This window comes from Gossypium hirsutum, chromosome A01, assembly GCF_007990345.1.
Source record: "Gossypium hirsutum isolate 1008001.06 chromosome A01, Gossypium_hirsutum_v2.1, whole genome shotgun sequence".
NCBI lineage: Eukaryota > Viridiplantae > Streptophyta > Magnoliopsida > Malvales > Malvaceae > Gossypium > Gossypium hirsutum.
Genome location: NC_053424.1, coordinates 73,440,042 through 73,450,697, shown reverse-complemented (window position 1 = coordinate 73,450,697; position 10,656 = coordinate 73,440,042).

Below are 10,656 nucleotides of genomic sequence, written 5' to 3'. Positions count from 1 at the left end.
GTGAATATCTGAAATATGTATTGGTATTGAATTGTATATTGATTAGAAAGTGGAAAGTGAATTTGAAATAGAAAATTTATTTGAATACCCTATTAACTAGTTGGGCTAAATTAGATATAGTTGGCATGCCATAGGATTGGAAGAGTATGGGAATTTATCAACTTTGCCGGCAGGCACTATATATTTCGTATTAGGCACCACATGTGTCGTTTCAGGCACTTTATGTGTCGTATACTACTTCTGATATATTTATCAGGTACTAAGTACTATTTTAGGCACAATGTGCCGTACTGGTGTGTTTGGTTTGAATCTGTATATCCGCCAAGGTCAAGGTTTGTTAATAGGATGAATAACTGAAATGAGAAAATTAAATAAATTTGATTGATTGTACTATTAAAAATATGAGAAAGAAATTATGAGTTGAATTGTGAATTGAATTGAGACATGAGATTTGAAGCATGAACTTAAGGTTCATAAATTTGTTAAAATATCGAAATAAGAAGTGAAAATAGAATGAACTGGAAATAATGAAATAGTGTATGAGTTAATTGAATATAATCATATGAATTAATTATAATTATTTTTATTGAAAAATGTTGGTTTAAATAATTATTGAAAGACTAATGTTGTAAGGTTTTAGATATGAAATAGAATAAGTTATTGAATTGAGATATAGAAATGAAATATATGAAATAACGATTTTATGAAATAGTTATTGATGAAATGCATGAAATGAATATTGATATAGTAAGAAGATATATAAATTAAAATGAAGAAAAGCTATTTAAGATACATATTACTAAGAAAATTTAAAGTTTTAAATGCATGAATGATTTATTGAAAGTAAAATAGTGGTAAGATTAATTGTGCATTTATTGTTTTTACTTTAAGTATTTGAATTATAGTAATACCATTGGGTGTATACTCAGCGTACGGTATGTTTCCGTGCCCAGATTAGGTACAGAAATTTTGAAGAGTTGTATTTGAGATTACTAGCCTTCATCTCATCACATCTTCAAGCAACAAGAGGGTACATTTTAAAATTTTGAATAGAATGGCATGTACTTAGGAAAAATCAAGTATGTTCCAAGTAGTAGTAAGGACTAAATTATAAATTATTTAAATTTATTATTTGTCTGTTTTTATGTTCTAATATATTAGTGATTAGCCAAGAATTACTTTGGCACCAAATGTAATATTCCTATATCAAGTTCTTTGAGTCGAACATGGTATAGGGTGTTACAATTCTCCTGCTTATTCTCTTTATTCTCACTCTATAAAAGTTGGTATTATCAAATCGAAACCAAGCTTGTCATATAATCCTTAATTAAGTAAATTATTAGAACCTACTCCTATTATATGATTATGAATGATACAACAGGCCAACACTATATCTACTTGGGTTTGAAAATTCTAAAATGATTTAGTGCTTCACACATGAAATTGTTTCTTCAAAATCCCAAAAGCCACACTCAATAATGATTCACAATGATGAATGACAAAGATTAAAGAGTTTCTTTGCATTTTCTGGTCGTTAATCACTGAACTCTTTTAAATGATATCGGACACTACGATATGGAGAAATATTTCCATTTTGGATGTCATATCCAACATCAACAGGATAATATTTACCTATAATTTTACAAAACATAATTATTACTAAAAAATTATGAGCTTAATTAAAATATTTTGTATAATTAATGTTAATTGTTACCTTCCAGATTTCTAAATCCTCTTAGGCGTGCAAGTGCATCACTTAAAATATGAGAATCATATGCACTATCTTCCCAAACAACTAGAACATAGGAAAATTTCAAATCAAATGTAATGGCAGCCAATACATTTTGTGCAATCCCCCTTTTACAACCATGAAATCTTCCTTGAATGCTAAATGGAACGTATGCGCGAACATGAGTTCCATCTAATACTCCATTGCAATCTTTAAAATAAGGATAAAACCTTGGATTGTTTCTAATTTTACTAGGAGTTGACTCATCATGTAATCTAATGACTAGTTTATACAATTTCAAAATAACTCTCAATACAACCCTAAAGTAATGGTGAATTGTCTGAATTGATCTATAATATCTTGATCCAATCACTTGAAACCTTACATTATGATCAATTATATGTAAAAATATAACCACTTGCTTCCTAACGTTCACCGATCTAGTTAATTGTAACAAATTGTCCCTAATAAGAATGTCACTGAAATTAAAAAAAAAAACAAAATCGGTCACATCCTTATCACATCAATATAATGTTGGTCACATCTATATAAAACTATTAATATAATTTTATCTTTCATAATCTCTGTTCACATGAGGGTGACAAGCAATTTGCTTCCTAGTTTTAAATATTTTAATCCAAAGAGCCTCAAAAGCTAAAACTGAAGCCATAGCCCCAACAATTGCATTATGATCTTTATTACGGTCCATTTACAAAAAATAGTGCCACACAAATATTTGATCATTACAAAAAATAATTTTCTTTTGGCATTTTATAATAAATAAAAATCTATTTTATTGTCTTATTTTACAAAACATGGAAGATGTGGCTTACTGGTTGAGTAGTAATAACTATGATAATTGTATTATTGGGAGGTTCTTGAATGAGTATATTTTAAGACAATATTATTGTAACACCCCTTACCCATACTCAACGCCAGAAGAGCGTACGAGGCATTACTGTACTTGAACAGAATCAAACACACAAAAATCGGACCATAAAATTTCGTTCCAATTAAGATCATTCAAAAATATACTTGACATCCCTTATACGAGCGTACGAGGCCAAAACCATTCATCGGGAAGATTTGGGACTAAATCAGGAACTTCCGGAACCTTTACAACACTTAGAAAAATTTGCATGTTTTGGAGAGTCACATGTTCATATGGGTAGGCCGTGTGGTCACACACGCCCATGTGACTTGGGACACGCCCGTGTCCTCAGCCCGTGTAACTCTCTAACTATGATGTCATCAACCAAATAAGGTCACAGGCCAAGGCACACACCCGTGTCCTTAGGCCGTGTGGCGAATTAAATTCCAAAAATCAGGTGCAGATTTCACACGGCCTGGGCACACACCCATGTTCTGAGGCCATGTCTCTCACACGACCGAGACACACGACCGTATCTCTGCCCGTGTGTTTACTACGAGGTATTCTATTTTGCATTAAATAGGGTGCAGAGGACACACAGCCGGACTACACGCCCAAGTGGGGTGACCGTATGTCACACACATGTCCTAGACACACGCCCGTGTGCCTACCCGTGTAGACAACTTTAAGGCTATTTTCCAAGCCAATTGTCACCTTTAATTGTACAACCACATATATGACTTCAACGGTACTTAAATACTCATAAACCTAGCTCATGCATGACAACTTCTCGTCACATTATACTTGTTTAAGACACCCTATCATGACAATCCATATCTTACCATCACATACACAATAAGCAATATTTCTTAGATTCGCATGCATGCATTTTTCATACCAACTTGTACACCCACACAACATTTAATCAATAACAACCATAGGCCATATCATAATGGAAATGGGCACATACATACATAGATGAATAGGGTTACAATCCAATAATCACTATGAACCATATCTCGTGGCCATATCCAAAATGAATCAACTATCATTATCAATCAATACATTTGGCTAGACCAATATGACATATAACAAAAAGACCAAGATCCTATACATGCCATATTCAAAATGTTGAGACTAACTATACCCAAATAATCCAATCGATTGTGTAAACAGGCCTCCGACGTACTTTGACCTTCGAGCTAGCTTGACGATACTATAAGAAAATGGAAAAGAGAGGGGGTAAGCATAAAGCTTAGTAAGTTTGCATATAATTAATAAGCAATACAATTATGCATTTTCATACATATACATAACTTAACTTAAATCATCTTATTCTCATAATCATTGCAGTCATGTCCTATCTCAATCAATCTACATAAAGCTCAATAGAAACCAAGATCATAATTCATTAATTCTCATCTTACCAAAGTCGTATCTGTAACACCCCTACCTGTATCCATTGCCAAAATAGGTACAAGGCATTACCGGAGTTTACTGAACATTTTCAGATAATTCTGAGTCATTTATTATTCATATTTTGAAAATAATCATAACGTCTCTTTATTGGGCCCTCGAAGCCCCAAACATACATTAAAAACCAACCGGAATTAAATCGGGATCATAAAAAAAATTTCACAAAATCTTAAATTTTATTTTCATCTAAGTACTAACCATTTCAATGCTTCTTATAATTAAACATGTTACCATTCAATCAATAGCTTGACCTTTGTCTAAGCGTCAAGCCACATCATTGTTAGTATACTTGCACATATTTCATATAAATTCAACATTGGTATACTTATTTTCTCGACATGTCACACTTGAGTTTAATAGTTGTCTTTACTTACATAATTTCCTTGTATCAACATATCAAAGATAATCATATATGTACATGTCATGAAACATATCATTCTCTTACCGTTTCTTCATAAGCATATATCATTCATTTCATTATATCAATATTTCATGCTCCATCATTTCCATATATTTTATGTATATTTATTCCGGTAATAGCTTATATCAAACTTAACATAAATTATATTCCATGTACTTATACTTATTTCGTTTATCTATCTTCATAATTATTTCATATAACCATTCGTCATTTGATACATATTACCTGAATATCAATTGTTCAACAGATGTCATAGCGTCTCCCATCCACAGTTTTATTTATCTTTGACATGATGCCATAGTGTCTTTCAACTATGGTCTTACTCATTTTCTGTCATGTTGCCATGGTATTTTTCAACCATGGTCTTACACATTTCATATCAGGTTGCCATGGTATCTTTCAACCATGGTCTTACACATTTCATATCAGGCTACCATGGTATCTTTCAACCATGGTCTTACACATTTCATATCAGGCTGCCATGGTATCTTTCAACCATGGTCTTACACATTTCATATCAGAGAGCATACTCCCACGAACCTCACCCTTACAGTGGGATTACCAGTCCAGGCTAAATCCCCTGTAATATAAACTCATAGAGTATTGTCGGGATTACCAGTCCAGGCTAAATCCCCTGCAACGACAATTACTCTAATGAGCTTGGATCTGAATTACCAGTCCAGGCTAAATTCAGACCCTAATTTGGATTACCCGTCCGGGCTAAATCCATTTTACAGGTATTCTTCGGGAGGGTATATCAGAATAGGATCACCCGTCCAGGCTAGATCCTTTTTACCGTCAATTCCTTTTCAGAGATCCATCGAATTTTCCTTTCATTCAACCGGGATTTATTTTCAATTTATATCGAGTATTATCAATATTTCATCAAATATCATGAATTGAACATTCAAATAATATTTTCATCACATAACCACATATTTCAAGTATTTAAAATACAATTCAAGTTACACCAACTTACCTCATTGCTTGTTTGTGTTTAAAATTTCATTAATCCGATATCTTTTCTTTTCCACGATCAAGTCTCATATTTGAGTCGTTCAGATCTTTATAAATAAATTTGATCATCATTTTCATTCATTTCATATTCTAATGCATTTAATTAATGCTCTAGGCAAAATTACCATTTTGCCCCTAAACTTTTAATTAATGATGATTTCATCCTTAGGGTCAGGAAAATAAAATTATTGCAATTTAATCCTTATTTTCAGCTATTATTCTCATACATATTGATAACAGTCCATGAATTCTATAAAATATCAAAATTTTCCATAATTTCAACACTTTTCAATTTAATCCCTAAAACATGTTTTCCTCTTATCTTGAACTAAATTAATAATTTTATTCAATTTTGTAATTTAAATAATAAAATAATCCATTTCATGCAATTTGGTCATTTCTGACATTTTTACAAAATTACCCATAAAGTTTTACTTTTATTCAATTTAGTCCCTGAGCCTAAAATATGCAAATTAGCCATGCTAAATGAATATTCATATATGTTTTCCTCCTCCTCCTCTCCATTCCACATCCTTAATGTATATAACACGCTTGTAAGTAACATTATCTATATATATATATTATTTACTTTTATGAATATTCAAGCTGTCCATCTGTGTCATAGTCACTAAATTATTTATATCTGGAGGTATAGAGCTCCAAATTAAGATCCAAAAATTTTCACTGAAACTAGACTCATATTTATTATTTCCATAAAATTTTTAGAATTTTTGGTTTAGCCAATAAGTACAGTTTATTTTTTAAAGTTACCCCTGTTCTGTTGTCTGACAGTTCTGACCCTTCTTTACTAAAAATTAATTATCTCCTAGTACATAATTTGAATGGTATTCCCGTTTATTTATATTGAAAATAGACTCATTAAATATTCTAAACATATAAATTTAAGCCCCTAATTATTTCTATCCAATTTTTTATGATTTTCCAAAGTCAGAATTGGGGAACCCGAATTCATTCTGACCTTGTCTCACAAAATTCATTATATTTCATGATTTACAAATCCATTACTTACACTGTTTCTTCTATAAGAAACTAAACTCAATAATATTTAATCTCATATTTTATTCATCCTATAATTCAATTTCTAAAATTTTTTGTGATTTTTCAAAGTTAGACTACTGCTGCTGTCCATAACTGTTTTAGTGCAAGATATTAATTACCATGTTATAACACCCTTATTTTCTTTTTCTACACCATTTCTCATCACTTTCTCTTATTTTCTCTTCACTAACATATCAAGAACACAGGACCTTATGTAAGAAAACTCTACTATAACATTATTTCCATGCTTTGTTAATAATAATAAACTTAAAAACATATTGAAATCTTGATGTACTTACCTTTTCTTATTGACTTCAATCTTTAACTTGATTTTTCTCTCTCCTTCAGCTTCTATTTCTTGAATCCAACTTGATATTCTTGCTCCCCATCATCTCCTTGCTATCTTTCTCTCTTGATGGCTATGAAAATTCTTTCAATTTTTAGGTGAAAATAATGAATTTTTGGAGGAAGGACTAACTTGTAAGAAAAGGAAAACTTTCTTTCTTCTTCTTCTTCTCACGTTAGTTGCATGAGAATGGTGATCATCCTCCCCTTTCTTTCCTTACATATATATATTAAATAAAATAATAATAAAATAATAAAATATCATTTAAAAATCAATTTAAAGTATTAATAAACTAATATTTATTTATTTAATTTATCTAAAATATCTCCAACATCATCATTGTCTCTAGATTTCTCTCTCTTTCAATTGACCATTTTGCCCTTTGTGATCTTTAAAAATTCCAATCTTGAGTCATCACTTAATTTGGTAAAATTGCAATTTAGTCACTCATAATTCTTCACCTATTCAATTTGGTCCTAATTCATCAATTTTCCTTGGTTTCTAGATCATTCCACCCTTAAAATATTTTCACTATTAGTCCTTCAACTTTTCATATTTACACTTTAATCCTTCAAATTTTGAGTATTTACTCTTGGGCAACAAAACTTTTCTCACTTTTACAATTTAATCCTTTCTTGAATCAATATGTCATAATATACTTCTCAATATTGACATAACTCAAAATTTCCCTTTTTGTCACTTTATTTCCTTATTTTACTATATCACGGATAATATTTTACTATAAAAATTTTCGGGGCATTGCAGTATCATTTCGTAATCTCAATAACTACGAGCTTGGCGTACATACTTGTACCCTTTTCAACATGATCCTACCTCATCATATCTTTGACACATCCTTGGATTACCCGTTGAACCACTTGGAATACTAAGGGATACTCGGAAAACCTCATTCACGTAGTAAGATGCCAACGCCATATTCCAGATATGGTCTAACATGGGATCACAACTCGATCCCAATGCCATGTCCTAGACATGGTCTTACATGGGATCTCATATCAACGTCATATCCCAGATATGGTCTTACATGATAACACATACTGATGCTGATGCCATATCCCAGATATGGTCTTATACGGGATCTCATCACCCCAAATGTCGTGATATTTGTACCCTAAGTATTCCAAAGGTTCAACCGGCTTCCATCATCTCAATTCTTTATAAAACAACATCAATAATATTTACAAAGACAAGTATAAAATTCATGCAACATTAAAGGTTAAATACATATTAGAATGCTATATCAATTACATACAAAACTTACCTCGGTACAAAATATGAACAACTAGTTCGATTTAGTCTAAAATCTTGCTCTTTCCCTAGTCTAGGCCCAGAATCCGTTTTTCTTGATCTGTTATAGCAAATTTCACTTATTTAAGTATCACATTATTCAAAACAGCCCATAAATCATATTTTGGAAAAATTATAATATTGCCCCTAAACTTTTACATAATTATAATTTAGCCCCTAGGCTCGTAAAATGATTTTCATCAAATTCCTTCACTACCCAAGCCTAGCCGAATCTTTATTGAGCTTATAACAGCTCAAAATTTCAGTTATTTCACACATTTACCCCCTATTTTACAACTTTTATAAAAAAAAGTCCTCTTTAGGTGTTTTCATGAAAATCACTTAACAAAAGTTGTTTATATAACAACCAAGATTCATTTTATTCCATAAAAATTCAACAAACAACATTAATGCTCTCATGGAAAAATCCTAGACTTTCAGCCATAGTGCAAAATAGTCCCCTCATTAGCTAGATTAAGCTATAAGGGTTCCAAAAACACAAAAATCAACAAAAATGACCATCAAAATGACTTACTAATAAGGGTTGTAAGTTGTTGAAAATGTTCAAGCTTCCATGGCTGTTTTCTTGGAGAAAAATAGGTGGAGAGAAGAAAAGATGATAGCCTTTTCTTCTTTTTCTTTTTTTATCTATTAAGTCACCAACTCACCTAACTTTGACCAATTTTAAAATTAAAAATTCCATGTCCAGCCACCACATTTTTACTTGTCTATTTACACAATAAGGACTTCAACTTTAATGTTCCATAGCTATTTAACACCTTTAGCTAGTAGAACAAAACTTTTATACTTTATGCGATTTAGTCCTTTTTCACAAATTAAGCATTCAAACGGTAAAATTTCTTAACAAAATTTTTACACAATCATATTATCATGCTATAGACCTCAAAAGAATATTAAAATAAATTTTATGACCTCGAATTTGTGGTCCCGAAACCACTATTCTGACTAGACCCAAAAATCAGGATGTTACAATTATGGTAATCAAAATTAATAATTGTTGGTTACTCATTTTCAAACAAAATGTCCTATTCAATGGCTTAATTAAAATAATAAAATTGATGTGGCATTAGAACTATTTCATGCAATGCAAAATAGTGAATCAAATCCTTATATTTTTCACTATAATATCTTACTTGATGTCTTGATTGAAGGCAAACATTTCGAATCATAAACAAAACTATTTTCTCATGTATTTGTTTTTAGTTCAAAGCTTAGTCATAGTAATAAAGTTATTGCCAATGAATGAAGAAGATAAACTAATTTATGAGATAAGGCAAGCTTTGTGAAGATAGTTAAACAATAAATATGAAGTTCTATAATAATTAAAAACGTTTACTAAGTATTCAACATGTAACACCCCTAACTCGTATCCGTCGCCGGAACAGGATTACGGAGCATTACCAGAATATACAGAAAAATTACAGACATTTCATATTATTTAACATTCATGTTAGAAATTGTTCATAAAGTCCCTTATTTGAGCCCTCGAGGCCCAAAACTTACATTAGAAATAAGTCAGGACAAAACCGAGTACTCAGAGAATTTTTCGCGAAATTTCAAAATTTTTCCTAGGTGCAAGGTACACACGCCCGTGTGGTCAGGCTTTGTGGTTCACACGGCCAATAGACATGTCCATGTCTCAGGCCGTGTGGGCATTCAAAATGGGGCACACGGTTGTGTCCCAGCCCGTGTTTGTACCCGTGTAACTCTCTAACTTGGGTCACATGGCCAAGTCACACGCCCGAGTGCTAGGCCATGTGTAAATGCTCCGTGTGTAAGCACAGGGGTCACACGGTCGAGCCACACGCCCGTGTGGACAAAATAATGTCATTTCCTAGCCTTATTTCTCACCCAAACTTGTCTTCCACCTACATTAACACTTAAACACATTCCCAATCCAATATAAAACATTTGAATCAAGCCAATATCAAGTCTTAAACTTAGCATTTTATCACATAACCAAGTATATAAACTTACCTAGTTGGCTAATTTATCATATGCATATTCAATTTATATTTCATTTCTGTTCATTCACTCACACATATATCTATTTGATGAGGCCACATACACATACATATATATATCAAATTGTGTCAACGCAAGCCATTTCAATGGCTAATCAAGACAAAACATTTACATGCCAACATTGGCCAAGTTAACCTATACATACCATTATAACCAAAGTTGATTTACTAAATATACCGAGATGAGTCGATGGATAGTGTGATGATATCTCTGCCAAGCTTCCAACCCAACGAGCTTCCGAATTACTATAGAACAGAGGAAAATAAAACAAAGTAAGCATTTAATGCTTAGTAAGTTCATATAAAAGGAAATTAACTTACCATTTAATTCACATTTAAAGTAAGCAAATAAACATGCTCAAGCCAATTTGGTTATTTGCCTAA